Below are 21,066 nucleotides of genomic sequence, written 5' to 3'. Positions count from 1 at the left end.
TCCTGCATCCAATTGCTACCCTATCCATTGTATTCACCCGATTTAGCTTCATCGGACTACTATCTGTTCCCGAACATCATCATTAGATTAATGACATCGCGGAGAAATTGATTCAAGACCATACAGTTTTCATAAGGAATCAAAAAGTTGGAATATCGCTAGAATAAGTGTAGGGGACCTTTTATTCCCAAAGAGGCTATGGATCTTACCCTATGGATCTGAACCCGTTAGTCGGACCAGGATGAAACTAAACAGCAACCTTTGAGACTATAGGAACTTTTATTTGAACCTGTTTGTGAGAAAATTGAGTGAGTCTCGTTTTAGAGTTTTTGACCACTATTTCCGGTACTTCTGGACCCTTTTTTGCATCGTCGCTCTAAATGACGGCGTGCAATTTTAAACACACTTTACCCAATAATGGCATGATGAAATTTAATAGCAACCTATGGGACAATGGGATTTTTTATTTTATGAGTGACATTATTTGACACATAGTCACACATATACATACACACACACAGACATTGCTCAGCTCGATGAACTGTGTCGAATGATACTAGCTTGGATGTCTGTTCTCTGTGACTTAGCCCTCTGGGGTAATTTTTCAGGTGTATAAACTTTCTATATGAGAAAGGCAATAAGTGTAATTTTATAGAAAAGCATAAATATGGCAACCCTGCACGCTATACGAAATTGAACAAAGTACGCTGCGAACGGAGCAAAGCCACACAGACCAAAGCCGACGCGTAAGAGTTTTTGCACTCATCGCCCTATGATTTCGGAACAGGGAGTCAGATCTGGATGAAATTTCACAATTGAATTATGATTTGTGAAAATCGGTTTAACCGTTGCTGAGAAATCGAAGTGAGTTCCATTGTTGCAGCTTTCCTTCATTATTATCGGTGCTTTCGGAAGCGGAAACCGGGAACTAGTAGACCCAAATTAATTTTATATATTCACTAACAAACAAGATCTGCCAACTAGATAAATTTAGCAGTAAGTTTTATAAAAATATGCACCTCGTTTCGCCATCGCTTGTGAAAAAATACTCAAGAAATTGAAAATGTTCACTAATCGCACTACAATACCACAATCGGAAGTCGGATTTGGATCAATTTTTCCAGGACTTTCCAAAGAATTTCCAGACCTTTTAATTTCTCCTTAATTTGTAAAAATCAGTTAAGAAATTTCCGAGTAAATTGAGTGCATAATACAAGGAAATATGTGCATCATAAATTTGAAAATATTTCCTTGTAATTCCGGAACCGGAAGTCGGATCTAAATGAAACTCAAAAATGTTGTGTGAGGCCATAATACCTTTCGTTTGAAACTAAATTTGTGAAAATCGGTCAGTGTATCTCTGAGAAATGTGTGTGACTATTTTTTTTTGTTTTTTTTGTGCATATCACCCTGTATTTCCGAAACCGGAAGTCGGATCGGGGTAAAATCTATGGAACCATACCATACTTATAGTGATTAGTGGAAAAATGTCCATTTCACATTAATTAATCGATTTGATCGAATTTGAAGATTTTGAGAGACCAAATAAACTTATTTCATTTTAACGGTATTCGGTCTTCGATCCTGGAAGTAACATAAAAATTTAAAATGGTTTACAATCCCTTAGGTGAATTTAACTGATTTCGGCTCCGAAAGTATCGGAAACAAATCGAACTTCATGAACAAAAATTCAAATTAAAAGAAAAGGTGAATTTTATCCGATTACAACTTCCGATTGAAAAATGTGTTTTAAAAGCTCAAATCGTCATAGAAGATGACGGCACTTAAAAAATTTCCTTGGGCTCAAAAATATTCATATTTATTCGTCATACGAACCGTTTTGGGTCATCCCTGAATACCGGTTCTGGAAGTGCCGAAAATAATGACCAAAAACTCTAAAGTGGAACTCATTTCGACATTTCATGGAATGCTGCAATTTCAAAGTTTCATAAATTATGTCAGTCTATAAGTTGATGAAAAAGATATGAAGGCATTATATTGTCTTAACGTAATATTCAGTTACAATTCGTCAATAAGTTAACTCTGCGTGTACTTTTATATAATAAGTACTCTATTGTTCATGGAACATAATGTTGAAAATTCCTCCATGGGGAGAGGGGGCTAAAACCCAAACCCCCCCCCCCCCCCCCACCACCCCCACCCCAACGCACGGGTCTGGGTTAATCCATCGAACAGAGACAGCAGATCTCACTCTATCTAATGGTTTTCGTAGATGATTACTGGCACCGTTTTCTTATTTAAGGCCTCCGAAGATCCGATCAAAGGTCGGGTTTTCCAGCTATTCTATTACTTTTCTACAAAGAAAGGCAAAAATTCTGCCATCTCCGAAAAATTTGAGGGTATATTTTGTCATATACATACAGACATTCACATTCACACACACAAACATTTCGCGACTAACTGAGTCGAATGCTATATATCATTTAGCTCTCCGAGCTTTCAAAAGTCGGTTTGATGGTGATCGCACATCCTTTCTATAAGATATAGGTAAAAAGAAACATTTAAATTAAATTTAAATTAAATTCGTGGTTCATACGCTTCTGTGTTCAATATCTTTTCAAAAACACCCCAGACCATTAGATTTCCTCCAGCATGCTTCACCGTGTCCTGGATATTTCGCTGTATAATTTTTTTACCCTACCTGCAACACAAGGGGATCTTTGAGATCTTTTTGAATTCGCGCATGATCTTGGTGTGCGTGCTCATGACACCTCTGTCAGGGCGATCCACCACTAATCCGAACGTTTTCTATAGTTGTATGTAAACAATGTATGTATGTATGTATTGCTGATACATTGGAACATAAACTCGATAGATGTCCAAAAATCTGTCAATTGTGCACTTATATGCGTGCAAAACTAATGAGACCGTCAAACAAAAGACAAGAATACAAAAAATTGGTATCCTCCAAATCCAATATCTCACTGCAAGTTGACATTAGGATATTAAATTGTGTGAGGATGAACGATTGTACATAATTTTTGTAATAAGCGATTGTGAAATAAAATGAAAACAAAACTTTTTCAGATAAAATAGTGCTCGGACCTGTTCATAGTACATGTGGTTTCTGTCTCTCTTTCTCTCGGAAGAATTACTCGACATAATGTAACATGAGATTATAAATATGTCAATGATGTGTTAGAAACAACCGGAAATGCTTGAAAATACATTTGCAGTATTCGGTACAACTTTATAATTTAATTGACTCAATTGTCCGATCGGTTAAAGTCTCGCCTATTCAATTTCTATTCATCACACTTGTGTACTTGTAGTACACACATATAGCCTTCTTTCGTTGCAAATTACTTGTGGACCACCACACGACGGATCAAAGTTTGAATTTTCTGGGGCCTATCGGGAGACTACCGCTAGTGAGCTGTATCTTGAAATACACAAGCCTTGTTCGGCACACGCTTTCCGCTCGCTGTCTGTTTGTTGCTAGTCGTACCACGCTAATATAAGTATGCACGATTCATCAACATCATCAATAATGAGCTTATTTGGTACTTAAGAAGTGTACACAGCAGTTGAGAGAATAGTTGGAAAACCACCCTTCCGAAAGGGAAAAAAATCCAATTAGTATAACCAACAAGTTATTGTACTAACGAGACCTAAAATTGTAAATGTTGTTACAAGGCAGGCACCCCTAATTCAAACATTCGTCATAATTCGTCAATTATGGCCTCCTCGCAACAGCACAAGCAGAGCAACAGACATTCTTATCTCATTTTTGTTATGATTTTATTTATAGCTCCTAGTCGATTGCCAGTTCCACACAACTGCACTACAAATATGCAATTCATTGAGAGTTTAATCAATTGAATGATTGGGCGTCAAATTTGCAAATTAAATAGCCAGGCAAAATCGTTTGGAAATATTTACCATTTCAAATTCACTCGAAAGTCTGAGTGAGTGAAAATCCGTTTTGTTATAAACAAAAATAACTTGGCTTATATACACGACATGTTTGCGGCGTTCTTATTTATTGCTGCAGCCGTCGTACGAGCACTTCTCCTATGTACCTTCGCTCGGTTAGCGCCCGTTATATAGGTCTGTTTTCTCTGCTTGCTTGTTTTGTACTTCGCATTTTGAGCTCAGCGAATTCTACATTTTTCTTTGCAGCAAAACTAATGGTTGCCATATTTTCTTTGGCACGACCTGACAATTCAATATAACAAGGATTTTCTTGTACTAATCACACCTGATGTGTTTACTTTTCGTGACCCGTTAAGTGAATGCTGTTTGGCCGTAGTGATTTAATAAAAAGAAATGTAAGTATTTGTTTTGTCTCTCATGTATAACATAACTTTGTATTTATCCTGATCGATTTTTATAAGCACAACCGAACCACAATGTTTCCGTAGACTAACGTAGTGGAACACTATTACCTGTATAGTTTTCACTCGTTGAATGTCGTTCCACTTTCCGATTTCTTTTTTCTCTGCTTTCGAAGTTGAACTTGATAGCTTTGCCAATGTTTCTAAACAAAGTGAAGACCATTTGCGCGGAAAATTCCAGGGATGAGCGAAAATCATTTGTAACTCGAAATTGATCGAACAAAATGGTTTCGTTTTGAAACTGACTGAGGAATTAACTTTCGTAATTTTAAAGAACGCAAAATTTCGTAATTTTAAAGAACGCCAACTACAAAATTTATCAATGGTAGGTGAATTAGGTATAGTTTAGTGAAAGCAAGATGACGTAAGTAAAGTTTTGATCTAAGTGGTTTTTAAACGGTTCTTTTCTTCCATCTTGAATAACACAAATGTTGGTAATGATGATGTTTGGAAAGCATTGAAACATTCAAATACTCCAAAGAATAATCAATGGAGTATTTGAATGTTTCAATGCTTTCCAAACATCGTCATTACTGACATTTGTGTTATTCAAGATGGAAGAAAAGAACCGTTTAAAAACCAATTAGATCAAAATTTTACTTACGTCATCTTGGATTCAAATAAAAGGTATTATAATTTCATCAGCTGCGGTTGATTTTTTGGCGGCTTTGGGACGACGGAGTCACAAGTGTCAAAGTGTCGTTCACATAACAATATGATATTTTTCAAACTGGTCTAAGAATTAATCCAACTTAGGAAATGCTTCTTAGACCAGTTATATGCAGTTTCACCGTTCCCCAATTTCAGGATTCGGGAACCTCGGTGATATCCCACTCAGCAAGCGATTATAATTTGTTGATCGTTGAGCGTTTGTTGAACGACATACAGCACGAAATAATCGTTCAGTTTGCTGGAACGGTTTGTTATTGTTTTTTCTCTTACAAAAATAGCGTGAAAATAGGTGTTACCTTCATATAGAAAGAAAATTTCATGTTATTCTACGTGAAGTAGAAGTATTGTGTTAGCTTAAAAAAATAAGTGGAAACTTCGGAAATTCTCCAGTAAAACCAGTCCAACGAGGCTTCTCATATTGAAAATTGGTTCAACAATGGACCTCTGTTTGCCGGGTTTGTTGGCATTCGGCTCAAAGGTTTGATTCAAAATCGACAAACAAAGGTCCCGTCTTGGCCTCCCGTTGAACGATTGATCAGCGTTCATTTGACCAACGATCCAACGTATTGGACAAGTGAAAGACCACTGTTGAGCATTTTTACCTTTTTTTATATAAAGGGTGATTTTTTAAGAGCTTGAGAACTTTTTTAAACAATAAAACGCATAAAATTTGCAAAATCTCATCGGTTCTTTATTTTAAACGTTAGATTGGTACATGACATTTACTTTTTGAAGATAATTTCATTTAAATGTTGACCGCGGCTGCGTCTTAGGTGGTCCATTCGGAAAGTCCAATTTTGGGCAACTTTTTCGAGCATTTCGGCCGGAATAGCCCGAATTTCTTCGGAAATGTTGTCTTCCAAAGCTGGAATAGTTACTGGCTTATTTCTGTAGACTTTAGACTTGACGTAGCCCCACAAAAAATAGTCTAAAGGCGTCAAATCGCATGATATTGGTGGCCAACTTACCGGTCCATTTCTTGAGATGAATTGTTCTCCGAAGTTTTCCCTCAAAATGGCCATAGAATCGCGAGCTGTGTGGCATGTAGCGCCATCTTGTTGAAACCACATGTCAACCAAGTTCAGTACTTCCATTTTTGGCAACAAGTTTGTTAGCATCGAACGATAGCGATCGCCATTCACTGTAACGTTGCGTCCAACAGCATCTTTGAAAAAATACGGTCCAATGATTCCACCAGCGTACAAACCACACCAAACAGTGCATTTTTCGGGATGCATGGGCAGTTCTTGAACGGCTCTTCACTCCAAATGCGGCAATTTTGCTTATTTACGTAGCCATTCAACCAGAAATGAGCCTCATCGCTGAACAAAATTTGTCGATAAAAAAGCGGATTTTCCGAATGGACCACCTAAGACGCAGCCGCGGTCAACATTTAAATGAAATTATCTTCAAAAAGTAAATGTCATGTACCAATCTAACGTTTAAAATAAAGAACCGATGAGATTTTGCAAATTTTATGCGTTTTATTGTTTAAAAAAGTTCTCAAGCTCTTAAAAAATCACCCTGTATATAAAAAATAGGTATAGAATTCGCTCAAACTTTCGAAAAATTTTCCGAGGCCCGGAGGGCCGAATGTCATATACCAATCGATTCAGCTCGACGAACTGAGCAAATGTCTGTGTGTGTGTGTATGTGTGTGTGTCTGTATGTGTGTTGTCAACTGAGAGGTCGAGATCTCAGAGATGGCTGGACCGATTTTGATCAAACTAGTTGCAAATGAAAGGTCTCCCCGTCACCCAGAACGCTATTGAATGGTTTTGAGATCGGATGTTTACTTTTTGAGTTATACGAAGTTTTATGTCAAAATTTTCAGTTTTTTCACAGTATCTGTCACATTTGACCTTGAAAACAGAATATGTTTCCAGACTTAGATTTCGCTCGGTAATACCTATCCAACAAGCCATAGATTGTTAAAATCCGTCCATTTTTAACGGAGATATCGATATTTTTGTGTAAGCCTTATTCCAGTAGAAGGAATTTTGAGCGCTGTATGAAAAAGCAATGCTTGGGAGCAACATGAAACACGATTTTTTATACTGTTACATATAATTGTTTCTAAGTAACAAAAAGACTGTGTACAGCATCCTTTTTTATGACAATTTGCCTTGGACCAATTTTAGCACGGTTCATTTTTGGCAACATAATCTTTCGAATATGGCATATGTAAACCAGATGATACCAGCATTATCGAGTTGGAAGTAATTCCATAATTATATTGATTTAAACTATTTACAGCAATAAATGCTGGAAGAACATGACTTCCATATACCATACGACTCACTTCGTCGAGATCAGCAAATGCGTGTGTGACAAATAATTTCACTCAATTTTCTCGGAGATGGCTAAACCGTTTTCTACAGACTCAGATTCATATGAAAAGTAGTATACTCCCAAACAAGGTTCCTGAATTACGTTTGGATCCGACTTCTGATTGCGGAACCACAGGATGATATGTGAAACGAAATTAAAATAATGCAATTAATTTTTCTCGTAGATGGCTGAACCGATCTAAGATTCAAATGAAATCTAAGAATCATCTATGATTCAAATGAGAGGTCTTAAAATCCTATAAAACCTCTTACTTTTTAATCAGATCCGACTTCTTGTTTAGAAAATGCAGGGTGATTAGTATAAAAATGTCCATTTCACATAAATTAATCAGGTTTATCGGGTTTGCAGATTTGGATAGTCGTTTACCAAATAAATTTATTTCAGTTTGAGCGGTATTCGTTTTTGGATTCGGAATGTACCCCCAAATTTTAATTCGCACTACAATTTCTCAAAGATGTCTACACACTGCTCAGGTGAATTTAACTGATTTCGGCTACACCGATTTTAGAATTCCGGTTCCAGTATCGAATCGATTCTCAAAGCTCAATCATTTTCTCAAAAAAGACCAAATCTAACTTCAAAAACAAATATTACAGGACCTAAGGTCCCATACAAAATTGGTGAATTTTATCCGATTCTGGAATTACAGATGATGAGTTTATAAAGTTCATGTAAATTGTTTGGCGTAATAATTTGGCCATTCGAATCATTTTGGGCTATGCTAATTCCTGAATACCGGTTCTGGAAGTACCATAAATAATGACGAAAAACTCTAAAGTGGAACTTACTTCGACATCTCATGGAATGTTCAATCGATTGTCGCACGCTAAGATTGAAATTCGATATGTTTTGCAGTTTCGGAATTACAGGGTAATGAGTGATTAAAATCTCAATTTGCCGTTTTAAACGACGATAATTAAAATAATGTCATGAGAACTAAAACACCTAAGAATATCCATGCAAAAACACATGCGTATTGATAAAAAGAGGTATCATCTCACTGCTAGGTGGATTAATCACGTTTTTTCAAAGAGAGATGGCCATATACGGAGCCACTAGCTTTTCATTTGTTGTATAACATTACACAGATAAAAATATTTACATCTATTTTCATGCACATATTTGAAGCAGGAAATTGAACATAAATTTTACTTTTACATCGATGATAGTTTTCAATCAAATTTTCGATTCATTTGTTGTAATTTTCATTATATTCTCTGTGTATGGCCCTATTTGAAATCGGAACCTTATAAAATAGTTCAATCAAAGATTAAAATTTCACTGATTTAGAATAGAAATAAAAATAATTTTCGTATTTTTTTCTCTCACTAGTTCATACAATACTGTTGTCATAGCGAGACGCAAACTTGAAGCGAATATTGTCTTAGCGTTGATATTCATTCTTTCGTTCGCATCTTTTTAATTTTGGAGCTCATGAAAAAACGAAAAATATCTCCAATGTTCGTTTCGCTCTAATATAGATTTTCTTGAAAAAAAAATTTGCTGATAAAAATGCAGCAATAGTAGAGAAAAAAAATTATTTTCGATATTGAAAATGTCAATAGATGTTCGGAGCGATCAATTCAATCTATTTCCGATACAAAAAATGGAGACTGTTTGAAAAACAATCTCATACTTCTAACCCAACCATTAAAAAATTTAAAAATTAAATCAACTCTGATATTGCACATCCGCTAAAACTCAAACTGAGAAAGGTTGGTTTGGATTTAGTTTGGATCTACAAAGACCATGAAGTTATTTTTTTTAAACTGAAATGCTTTAAATCTCGTGTTCCCGTTGCGATAAAAATATATTGGATGAAAGAAAAGAACACTGGACATCTGTCTCAAAGACCACATCGCAAACATAGCGAAAGCTATTAGAAGGTTTGAAAACGAATTACCATACCATTTCATGTCAAAAGTTGCTGAACATGCACTGTCGACGATCATGAACTTACGGCAAATGACATAAAAATTAGTAGAATGTTTAGAAATATGTATACAAAACAATTCGAAAACAATTTCTCCTTTCCAAGTTACTGCTTAAATATGAAGAATAAAAAAACATAGAAAATCTATTCTTAATCCACCTAGTGGTGTGATCACGTTCTCTTTTATCGGGACAGTCTCATTTTTGACATCAACTTATTCATGTTGATTGGAGTGGTTCACAAAAGCATACTTTAGCGTTTGTGTAACATATTCATCATTATTTCTCAAACCAAACGCTTGACATTTGCGTTGCCATTTTGTATGAGAAATGAAGAGTATAGCGAATCTCAAAAACCCTTCTTAATCCACCTAGTGGAATCTAAATAACATAGTCTCATAAATCCGTATCCGGCACCCCTTACTCATATCCGATTTTGCTCAAATTTTGCATGGGAACTTTTTTCGAGGTGCTTAAACTTTTGAGCACTACCGCTTTACGAAATAAGAGGTGATTCTATTGGCACCCTTATTATATATATTAGAGCGAAAAAAAAACGTGTTTTGTCGGTTACGTCACATAAACAATCATACAACCGGAACCTAATGTCACAACCATTTGATATTTGAGTTTGATTATAAGCCCAATAGTAGCTTTCAAACGAACCTAAGCCTGTTGAAATCGGTTTGGCCATCTTTGAAAAAAATGAGTCGTAGAAAACAACGCGTTTTGTCGGTTACGCTACTTTTATCATCATATACCCGGAACCAGAAGTCGCAGTCATTTATCTTCGAATTTGATCAATGGCTCAACAATAGTTTTCAAACGACCCTAGCTTGTTGAAATCTGTTAAGCCGTCTCTGTGAAAATTGAGCGATAAAAAATCGTTCAAAGAAAAGAAAGGCAAAAATGCCCTCGGCATCTTAGAGCTAAGGCAATGTTCCTTATTAAATATATCGTTGAATAAAAGAAACATGGAAAATACATAAATATTTACATAACCAATTTACTTATAAGTAACATTTCAAGTTAATTTACCTATAAGTAAAGAAGTGAACTGTCTGTAATGAAACAATAAAATAATTTACCTAAAATAAAACAAAATAGAGACAGCACCGAACTTTACACAACTTACATACTCAAATTTAATACACTGATGAAGGTTGCTGAAAGCATACCCAAATACTAGTATATGTCACTATTTTGTGATATTAGTGGCGAAATAGCAAAGAATTTTTTAATATAGTGGAATTAAAAAGAATTTTGTTAGTTAGCGAAACAGATTTTCTTATTACATCAATAATTCAAATTCTAATTAATTTCGTTATCTATTTGCACACCTGGCACTGAATCAATCTAGTCTTACTACAAGCAATTAATTTGAGTCCTTTTTATAAACTGCTTTCAAAACAATAAAATGAATGTTCATAATCTTTACAGTTTTACCAAATTCCCACTGTACGATGTTGTCAAATCTGGCGAAAATTCTTCAGAATTTCAATAGAATTTTTAAGCAAACGCAAACGAGACTTAATAATGTATTTTACTATTTTTTGAATTAATGATATTGTCCGGGGAAATATAAGAAAACTCTCAATCGACACTGTATTTGTTTTTCCAATCAAACCAGTTTTGTACCGATGACTAGTTTGCAATAGAAAATAGTCATTACAAATTTGTTGTATAAATTTGGTTTTCGCGTGATAACTTATTATATGAATTATGTGTAACTTGATGTAATGAGATGTACATTCGTAACATTATTTCAACTTGTAATATACTTTCAACTATGATAACCCGGGTGACATTAGGTATCTCGATTCGACTTAAATTTTGACGAACAGAGCATGTTTCATATTATGGCTCTTGATTCGTTCATTAAGTTAAGGAAAAAGTCGAGTTTCGTGTCCACATAAAACAGCAACGGCTAAATTAAATGATTTGATCCATCGGATTGGTCCACCATCCCCCGTATTCTCCAGCCCTGGCTCCCAGCGACTATTATCAATTTTCAAACCTGAAAAAGTTTCTCCAGTTTTCGTCGAATACTGAGGTCAATGCAGAAACGACAGCCTATTTTGAAGGCTATGACAAATCTCCTTTTTTTCAAAGGGCATCAAAAATTTGGAGGACCGATAGTCAAGTGTATCGCTCTAGATGGAGATTATACTGAAGAATGAAAAAGTTTTCACGGTAAAAAATCGATTTTTTCTCAGTTAGGTCCGGGACTTCTCATTCCATGTAGTAGTATATTTAAATTTAGCATTGTTTTGTATATATTTATGCGTTTAGTATATAATGTTAGAGTCAGAGTGTGCCAAATCATATTTATTTGTATTTTTTTTTAAATTGATTGAAAACAAAAGATGGAATGAATGTCTAGCAACTGTAGATCGTAGGCCTTTTTGGAACTAATATACAGAAACCAGTACCCTAACGAATCATGGGAAAATGCGAAGGAACATGGGCAATATCGAAAAAGATTCACTTATGCGGAAAGTTGAAAAGTTTATTTGTGCAATTTTGATTTATATGTATGTCCGTTAATTAGCCCTAATTTTATAAAATTTATGTTTAGTAGAACAATGTGAATAAAATACTTTCCCTGGTAGAAGAAAGATGATTTGGTATTTTTATAATAATAATAATAATAATAATAATAATAATAATAATAATAATAATAATAATAATAATAATAATAATAATAATAATAATAATAATAATAATAATAATAATAATAATAATAATTATTATTATTATTATTATTATTATTATTATTATTATTATTATTATTATTATTATTATTATTATTATTATTATTATTATTCGTTTATTTGGCGTCGGATTTAACTTCTTTTCAACTACTAACTTGTACTTTATTGTGGCACTAAAGTTTTTCATAATCTTGTCAAGCAATTAACGAATCCAGCCAGCTCGTCTGTGATTTCTGCTCTGCTCAGCCGAGCTTAGAATTAATCAAAAGTGATAATTTTCAGAATTTCATTAAGATTTGAAAAAATCACTGGTTTTTAGTATTGTTTCCTGACATCACTAAAAATTGGATTTCCGCTGTGTGTGTAATTTAAATGAATGGATAAATCGTTAGATGAAATATCAAATTCGAGAAAGTGAGATTAAGTGCTGTTTACAAATATGGAAAATGCTTATGTTTAATGGTTGGATTTAGAAATTGATAAATTCTGATCGAAATTGATTTTAGTCATTTGCTGGCACGTGTTATCATAAAAATGAAACTTGGATGTGTACAAATGTTGTATGTATGTTGTCCCGGGTTGGCGGTCCAATGCATAGGGCACTGGTCTTACAAACCAGTTGTCGTATGTTCGAGCCCCGACCTGGAAGGATTCGTAGTGTCAGTAGAATCGTAGCACTAGACATGCAATGGTTCTATACACTTTGAATCGGCTTCGATGTCTGTTGAAACAGAAGGTCAAATTCCACTACAGGAATGTAATAACAAGGCTTTTTATGTGTACAAATAGTATTATACTTATATTAGCGTACTCAGTGGCACAAAATGGTATTTTATCCAAAATTGGGTAGAGCCCTATCAATCTTATGTATCGGCGAATGACCTAACATAGGTTAAAACTTGTTGATACGATGTCTGATGAAAGTGTCACTGACTTTGAAACACATTCTTCGTGCATCGGACAACTTTGAGTAGTAGTTTTGCAAAAATCATATATATCAAAAAGTTGAGTAGTTGTAGAAGGAAAACGTTGGCCGATTGCGTTAATGTCAGTGACACATTCAACAGACATCATATCAATCAGGCTAATAGGGTTCCCCCCAATTTTGGGTAAAACACCATTTTTTGCCACTGGGTAGGCACAAGAAAGCGTGTAGTACTCAAATTCTGAGTAACTTTTTATGAGCGTGTAAGTCGTAATATGAACAATACTGTCAGACAATGCTGCATCGACCGGAAAAAGCAATGTCTGCGTCTGAGTGTTTCTAAGTACGTTTTTTACCTGCTGTGCACATGGAAGCGAGCATTGTCATGTTGGGAAATTGTTTTGTCTTGTCTATCGACCCACATCAATGATGCATTAAGCCATTATTGCAATTGGAAAGCAACATTTTCGATCCTCTAAATGTAACATTTTGTTTTAATAATCGTTATAAATCTATTAAACAATATTCAAAAACCCTTCTTAATCCACCTAGTGGTGTGATAATGCCTTTCTTTTCTTTCATAACAGTCTCATGAAAATATGTTTCATGCTTTTATTAAATAATTTTGAACACTAATTTTGACAACAATTGATGCAGATTGATTCGAGTAGTTCACAAAAGCATGCTTCAGTGTTTATGTCACACAGTCAGCATCATTTTTCCAAACTAGTGCTTGACATTTGCGTTGCCTATTTGTATGAGAACAGTGATGCTAATCTAAAAATAAAAAAAGCCTTCTTAGTCCACTTAGTGAAATTTTCATATATCTTGAAAAATCACCATAGGGGGGAGTACATGAAATTTTCGAAATCGAAAAAAAATTTTTGATGCCAAAAGGCTTAGAATTGCATGAAACGTCGAGATTTAGTGTCATCTCGAAAAAAAATTTTTTTGAAAAAATCGACTTTTTGGGACTTAGAAAAAATATGAAAATTCCCAGAAAGTTGATTTTTTCAAAAAAATTTTTTTTTGAGATGACACTAAATTTCGATGTTTTATGCAGTTTTAAGAGTTTTGGCATCAAAAAAAATTTTCGATTTTGGAAATTTCATGTACTCCCCCCTATGGTGCTTTTTCAAGATCGAAAATTGTCAAACCTTTACCACCGGGCAGCACCCCTTAAGCATGTCCGATTTAGGTCAAATTTTGCATGAAGGCTTTTTTCGAGGTGCTTAAACTTTTGAGCACTAGAACTTTACGAAAATAGAGTTGATCCCAAAATTTTGGCACCCTTATATATAAGAGCGGTAAAAATCAACGTGTTTTGTCGGTTACGTCACTTATACCATCATATATCTGGAACCAAAAGTCACAACCATTTGATCTTCGAACCTGATCAACGGCCCGACAGTAGCTTTCAAACGAGCCCAAGTTTGTTAAAATCGGATCAGCCATCTCTGAGAAAATTGAGCGCGTTCAAATACAACGCTTTTTGTCGGTTACGTCACTTTTACAATCATATCTTCGGAACCAAAACTCACAGCCATTTGATCTTCGAACTTGATCAATGGTCCGACAGTAGCTTTCAAACGAGCCCGAGTTTGTTAAAATCGGTTCAGCCATCTCTGAGAAATTTGAGCGCGTTCAAATACAACGCTTTTTGTCGGTTACGTCACTTATACAATCATATCTCCGGAACCAAAAGTCACAGCCATTTGATCTTTGAACTTGATCAATGGCCCGACAGTAGCTTTCAAACGAGCCCAAGTTTGTTAAAATCGGTTCAGCCATCTCTGAGAAAATTGAGCGCGTTCAAATACAACGCTTTTTGTCGGTTACGTCACTTATACAATCATATCTCCGGAACCAAAAGTCACAGCCATTTGATCTTCGAACTTGATCAATGGCCCGACAGTAGCTTTCAAACAAGCCCAAGTTTGTTCAAATCGGTTTAGCCATCTCTGAGAAAATTGAGCGCGTTCAAATATCTTCGAAAAGTGCACATACATACACACACACACATACATACACACACACACACACACACACACACACACACACACACACACACACACACACACACACACACACACACACACACAGACATTTTCCGATCTCGACGAACTGACTCGAATGGTATATAACACTATGGGTCTCCGAGGCTCCGTTCGAAAGTCGGTTTTTCCAGCAATTCTAATACCTTTCTATAGAGAAAGGCAAAAAGGGCAGTAGTGCATCGCGAGTGGGGCATAATGTCCGTAGAGTGACTGATATGAAAAAACTAATATGTGGCTTTGTTTCGTTGCATGTTTATACCATGATCGCACTGTTAGAAGTTAGTTACTAAATAGGAACTGACTGTTAGTCGTTTTATACAGAAAAGTGCTTATTTCATCGACGCAAATTCAACATTGAAAAGCTGCCTTATGATATTTTCAGTTTATTCATATTTTCCAGCAAACGACTACCGCCTGCATAAGATTAGAAGATCCTACGAAAAGTTAGTTAGTGATAAAACTTTTGTTTAAAAACAGTCTTGAATGCTTAAAAAAAGAGGGGTTCTTTTAGCCAACAGGGGCGGTTTGTCAATACTTTCCTCCAACCGTTTTTCTTGCAAAGCTTGGCACACGACATCTCTTTGTTCACTTTCTCTTTCGATTATTACGGTACTCTTAGCAATCCTTCTCTTCACAAATTATTTCGAAACCGGAATCTGGGAACTGTCGCGGTTGCAGTAAGTTTTTACAGCCATCAAATAGCCAGGCCTACAGGTTCAAATAATAATTCAAATAATTCAAAAGCAGTTTTCATTAACATAATTACACCAGCGGTACGATATGTAATTCCGATGCACAGTATGTAATTCCGATGCACATACCTTCACAAATAAACTTGAATCAATTGAAATTCTTCTTTTCATTCGATCGCACATCTTGTAAAATGGTTATGGTTTGTTTCTAGCACGGTGTTCAACAAAAATCCCACATCGGTAACATGCATTCGTGCCTGCACCTCGATTCTGATTTTTCAAAAAGGTTGAAAACCCGTATTCATATGAGTTCGGTACCGATGGACTCGTTTGTGTAATTCCGGAATCGGATCCAAACAAAAATAAGGAATTTCTTATGAGACCACAACACATTTGAATCGAAGTTTGTGAAAATCAGGTCAACCATCTCCGAGAAAAACTGGTGCACTTATTTTCATATTGTTTTGCACATTTTACCCCATAATACCGTCACCGATAGTTGGATCCATATAATATTCTGTAATTTTGTATGGAACCACAATACCTTTCATTTGAATTTAAGATTGTAAAAATCGATTCAGCCTTCTGCGAAAAATGTTGTTCCAATTATTTTTTTATTTCTGTACATTTTAACCCATAGATTCTGAACCGCAAGTCGGATCAAAACCATATCCAGGAATTTTGCATAAGACCGCAAGACCTTTGAGTTTCAGCCATCTTCGAGAATAGTTTGTATACATATTTTCATTTTTCTTGACAATTTTACCCCATAATTCCGGAACCGGAAAACGTATCTAATTTAAATTCAGGAACTTTGTATAGGTCCGCAAGGTCTTGCGTTTAAATCTAAGTTTGAGAAAATCGGTTCAGCCATATTCGAGAAAAGTTGATGCACTTATTTTCATATTTTTTGTCCATTACACCCCATAATTCCGGAACCGGAAGTCGGATGTGAACAATATTATGAAATTTTTATAGGATCACAAGATCTTTCATTTGAATCTAAGTTTGTGAAATCTCCGAGAAAAGTTAGTTCAAAAAAATGTTACATACACACTTACACATACATACAAACACACCCAAGTAGCATGTTAAGTTGCTGTCCTGTATTTCTCTACTGATTGTGCAATTTAGCAAGTTAGTTTATATTACTTTTCTAGTAACTGTTGCGTTATGAAAAAAAGCGCAATTTTTCTATGCTGTGCAACATATCTTTAAATTCTTCCGTTTCTATGAATATTTAAAGTTTTATTCGCACTATTCCGTGACGGCCGGGACGGGACGATCCGGAACGTTTTTTTCCTCATCGGCGATGACTGAGCTGCCGGCGTGTGTAGTATTGGAATGCCGGATCTGGCATAAAATACATTTGGTTGCCACCGATATTCCTCGCCGAGTTTTCCGCACCGTCGGCGCCGGGAAAAACTTGGCGAGGAATATTGGTGGCAACCAAATGGATTTTATGCCGGATGTCATTGCCGATGAGGAAAAAAACGTCCCGAATGATCCCGTCCCGGAATAGTGCGAATAGACTTTTATTCACAAAGATTGTGCAACTTATGCGTCGATCCCATCACAAAGGCAGTGACGAAATCAGCGAAAAAACGATTGTGAAACTCGTGGAATCTATTACGTAATGTAAACAAGAAATGAAATGACGTTTACAAATACACAACGAACTTAATTTCTAATGAATAAGTTTCAAATTAGATTTTCAATACAACTGTTCTTAATACTATTATCGATCTTGTAAAATAATCTGCACATGAAAAATGATACATATTGTAGAACTAATCTTTTGTGATTTTGTAAATGAAAAATTGACAACGAACTGCATTTTTATGGTGAAACATGTATTTGTACGCCCGAAATTTTCAAGCGCCTTTGAATTAACGTGTTCTGATGATTGTACACCAAATTCTGTGTAAATAAAAGTCTATTATTTTTAATGAGAATCATCGGAATGAAATTGTTTAAAATACGTATATTCAAACATACTCAAAAATTTCAGACGATTTTGATCAAACTAATGTTTAATTGAACCTGAAAATCGCGAAAAAATTTTCTTATTTTTTTCTTGAATATATTTCCAATATGGCATCGATGGTAACAGTGAGTTAAATAAAAAATGGTACACTTATATTATCTGAATAACAGTAAACATTAACCTGTTGATATTTCGGAAAGAAATGCTCTACGTTTTGTGTTTTTTATCAGTTTAAATCTTCTAGTTGAATTGAACAACAATACAGTGTAGTCATTCATCTTAGCGAGCCCGACTTTCGTTATATGCACTGTAGGTATTATTTTGGTAAGCCCATGTGCTGAAGTTGCAAAAACAAGTTGCTCAAGCGGTAATATATAACTATGAGAGTAACTATGATGAACTTAACTTTACGTTTAACATCTTTAAAAAGTGATATCAGGTCTGTTCATCTTTCTCGCGAGATGAAAACCGAATAGAAATGATCTGATAGATTTTTGTTTTCATTGGGTATGTAATGCTGTATTTCTGTAACTTTTATGATAATATTCTTACACCTGCAAGTTTTGCGTTCAATTCAAACAGATAAATCTTGCACAACTTTTTTTGCATGTTTTTAATTTTACATCATTGTTTTCCTAAAACTGAAGAAAACTGCATATACTGACCTGGCACCTGATTCATGAGGCAGCCAAAACTATGCGGACTCAGCAGAAAAATATTTTTTACAGCAAGGTTCTCAATTCGACTTATCCGGGCCCGTATCCAGGATTTCGTTTCGGGAGAGCGCAAGTTGACTTCACCAGTTCCGGAAGCACTAAAAAAATCTATCAAAAACGTTATAATCGTTATTACTATCCTTCATGGCATTTAATTTAATCGAGATCTAACTTCCAGGTTCATGATGAGTGTTGAAAATTTTAAATCGTCAAGTAACGATGCAACACAAACAGAAAAATCTTTTCACTTGGTTCAAAACTATTCCAACTTCATGGTCTTGTTAGTTATTTCTTATACAGACTTGGTGCTACCGGTTTTGAGTTCCGAAAGTAGCACCAAAACTTTCAAATTTTTTTTTCATAAATACGTTTATTTTATAGGCAATATACATAAGTTTGTCTTCGCCGTGGCAGCTACAATACATAGTAACATACTTTAAACCGGGAGCGGATCATTTCTCCTAAAGCCGTTTCGCCGAAAGAGTCATTTCGCGAAAGGGTCATTTCACCGAATGGGTCATGTCTCCTGTATGTTATGTTTCTTGTATAACTGATGTGAGGCAGCCACATAATCGAAGCGAATATGGCGACGTCAGCTGAGTCGGCCGCCGACTCTCCGTCGGAAGCGGCGGACTCTTGCATACAAACCTGTAACCGCCTCGTTTGTCCGGTCTACTCAAAGCTAGATTTCTTTGCTTTAGTTGGGTCCGAACGAGCGGTAGCGAGGTCGGACAGCACATGAACCAAAACGATGTGGCGTAGCCGCATTAGATATATCTTCCACTTAATGAACGAAAAATACGACATACATTTGCCTGGTAGATACACCTATGCAATTTGCTTTGATGCTTAGTAGCTAATAGTCAACAAGTTTTCTTGGGAACTCCGTTCTGTGGTTCAAGAATCAATCTTTATTCAAGAGTACAAGAATCAATCTTTTTTCAAGATGTTTAATTGGAGGTCAACAAAACTAGCGTTAACGCTATCATCTTTCATTTGTTTATATTTATAATCAATTCCAATTACAATTTAAGGACGATTTCAGAATTCGGCGAAATGACCCTTTCGACGAAATGGCTTTAGGCAAAATGGCATTCGGCGAAATAACCCTTTCGGCGAAATGGCTTTCGGCAAAATGGCTTTCGGCGAAACGGCTTTCGGCGAAATGACCCTGATCCCTTTAAACCTAATACATTTCCAATATCACATTGTATTATATTATCTAAACACTGTTTTTATCAAGCGATTTGCTATTATAAATTACATTAAACAGAATACATTTATTTTGTACACGATCTTATAACTATTTCAGGTTTGTTTGTATCAGTTCATTACTTTTATTCAATATAAGATAGCTGGCTATTGGTTGAACTCATGGAAGAGAAAGGAGTCTAACATAAAATAAAATTTAAAATGGAACTTCGATGGATTTAATGAAAAGATAAAGAAGTTTCATGTAAGGAAGGTCACGACAAGCAAGAATGTCGCGAGCTGGGACATTGAATAGTCTACCTTGGGTACGCAAGGAATTTATTAGTTGAGATCTAACATCACGATACTCCACGCATGTCAAAACGACATGATCAATATCGCGATAACCTTCGCCAGAAGCACAATGATTAGTCTCGGAAAGTCCAATTTGAAGGAGATGTGCATCTAACTTGTAGTGATTGGACATGAATCTGGACATCACAGGAATGAAGTCCCTACTCACATCCAGTCCCCTGAACCAAGCCTTTGTTGATATTTTAGGAGTAATTGAGTGCATTCACCGACCCAGATCATCTTAATCCCAAGAAGCTTGTCAGCCAGTGTTCTTTGGCGAGACGCGCTATAGAATTCGTTGAAAGCAATCGGTCTCTCATAAATTTTACCCTCAATAGCACCACATTTGGCTAAAATATCGGCTCTTTCAGTGCCTGGAATGGAGCAATGAGCCGGGATCCAAACTATTGTGATTTGATAATTATAATTCAATATGTCGTTCAGGCAAAAACTTTCAAAGTTTTATTCACATAGATTTATTTGAGATGACTAGGCCGATTTCATTATTGAGTATTGAAATAAAATTGGTGACTGTGTCCGAGGTCAGGATAATGGATTACGTTTATACTTACGTTTATAGAGCACAACAATCCACAAGACTTGATGATGCGATAGATTTTGAGTGGTGGTCCCAGATGGTTCCTTTACTCCGATTCGAGAAGAACGGAAAACTTATTCTGAATTTGCAGGTCATTATATACTTTGGCTATACTGCGGTTTCAGTTTTAGGTTTCTAAAAAAGTGGTCTCAAATTTCTTAAATGAAACTCACATCGATACCTCAGAGATGATTCGAGGTTTGGAAACAAATAATAGTTTGAAGAATCCAAATCAGATGAACAAGTGGATTTTTCCGACCCATGCAGCCCCCTTCGAGGTACTCGTGCCGCTTGGAAGCACTCGTGTCAACTTCAGTCCATGGTCGGGTAATATATTTTTTCCCGGTGTATGGTAATGGACCCAGCCAAACATGTATTCGAAGTGAGCTTGCGTTCGTGTTTCTAGTTCTGAATTAGAATGTGCGGGATACAGCGGCAGGATATTTTTATCATCTGGAAAGTCTTGCCGGTCATCCAGTACAATTTTATGCATTTTTATTATTGAGATTTTTTTTATC

At 35.6% G+C, this 21,066-nt stretch overlaps 1 protein-coding gene across 1 annotated transcript in view; it reads left to right on the top strand.

Annotated features, from left to right (window-relative positions):
• Nucleotides 1-4,198: 4,198 nt before the first annotated feature.
• Nucleotides 4,199-21,066, top strand: part of LOC131432836 (titin homolog) — a 173,984-nt gene continuing 157,116 nt past the window's right edge. Inside the window, exon 1 of the mRNA XM_058599379.1 lies at nucleotides 4,199-4,292. The gene's annotated coding sequence lies outside the window, so the exon portion shown is untranslated. The remainder of the gene's footprint in view (nucleotides 4,293-21,066) is intronic.

Source organism: Malaya genurostris, chromosome 2 (assembly GCF_030247185.1).
Source record: "Malaya genurostris strain Urasoe2022 chromosome 2, Malgen_1.1, whole genome shotgun sequence".
Classification (NCBI taxonomy): domain Eukaryota; kingdom Metazoa; phylum Arthropoda; class Insecta; order Diptera; family Culicidae; genus Malaya; species Malaya genurostris.
Note: the sequence above shows the minus strand (reverse complement) of the source record. Positions and strands in the feature narration are given on the sequence as shown.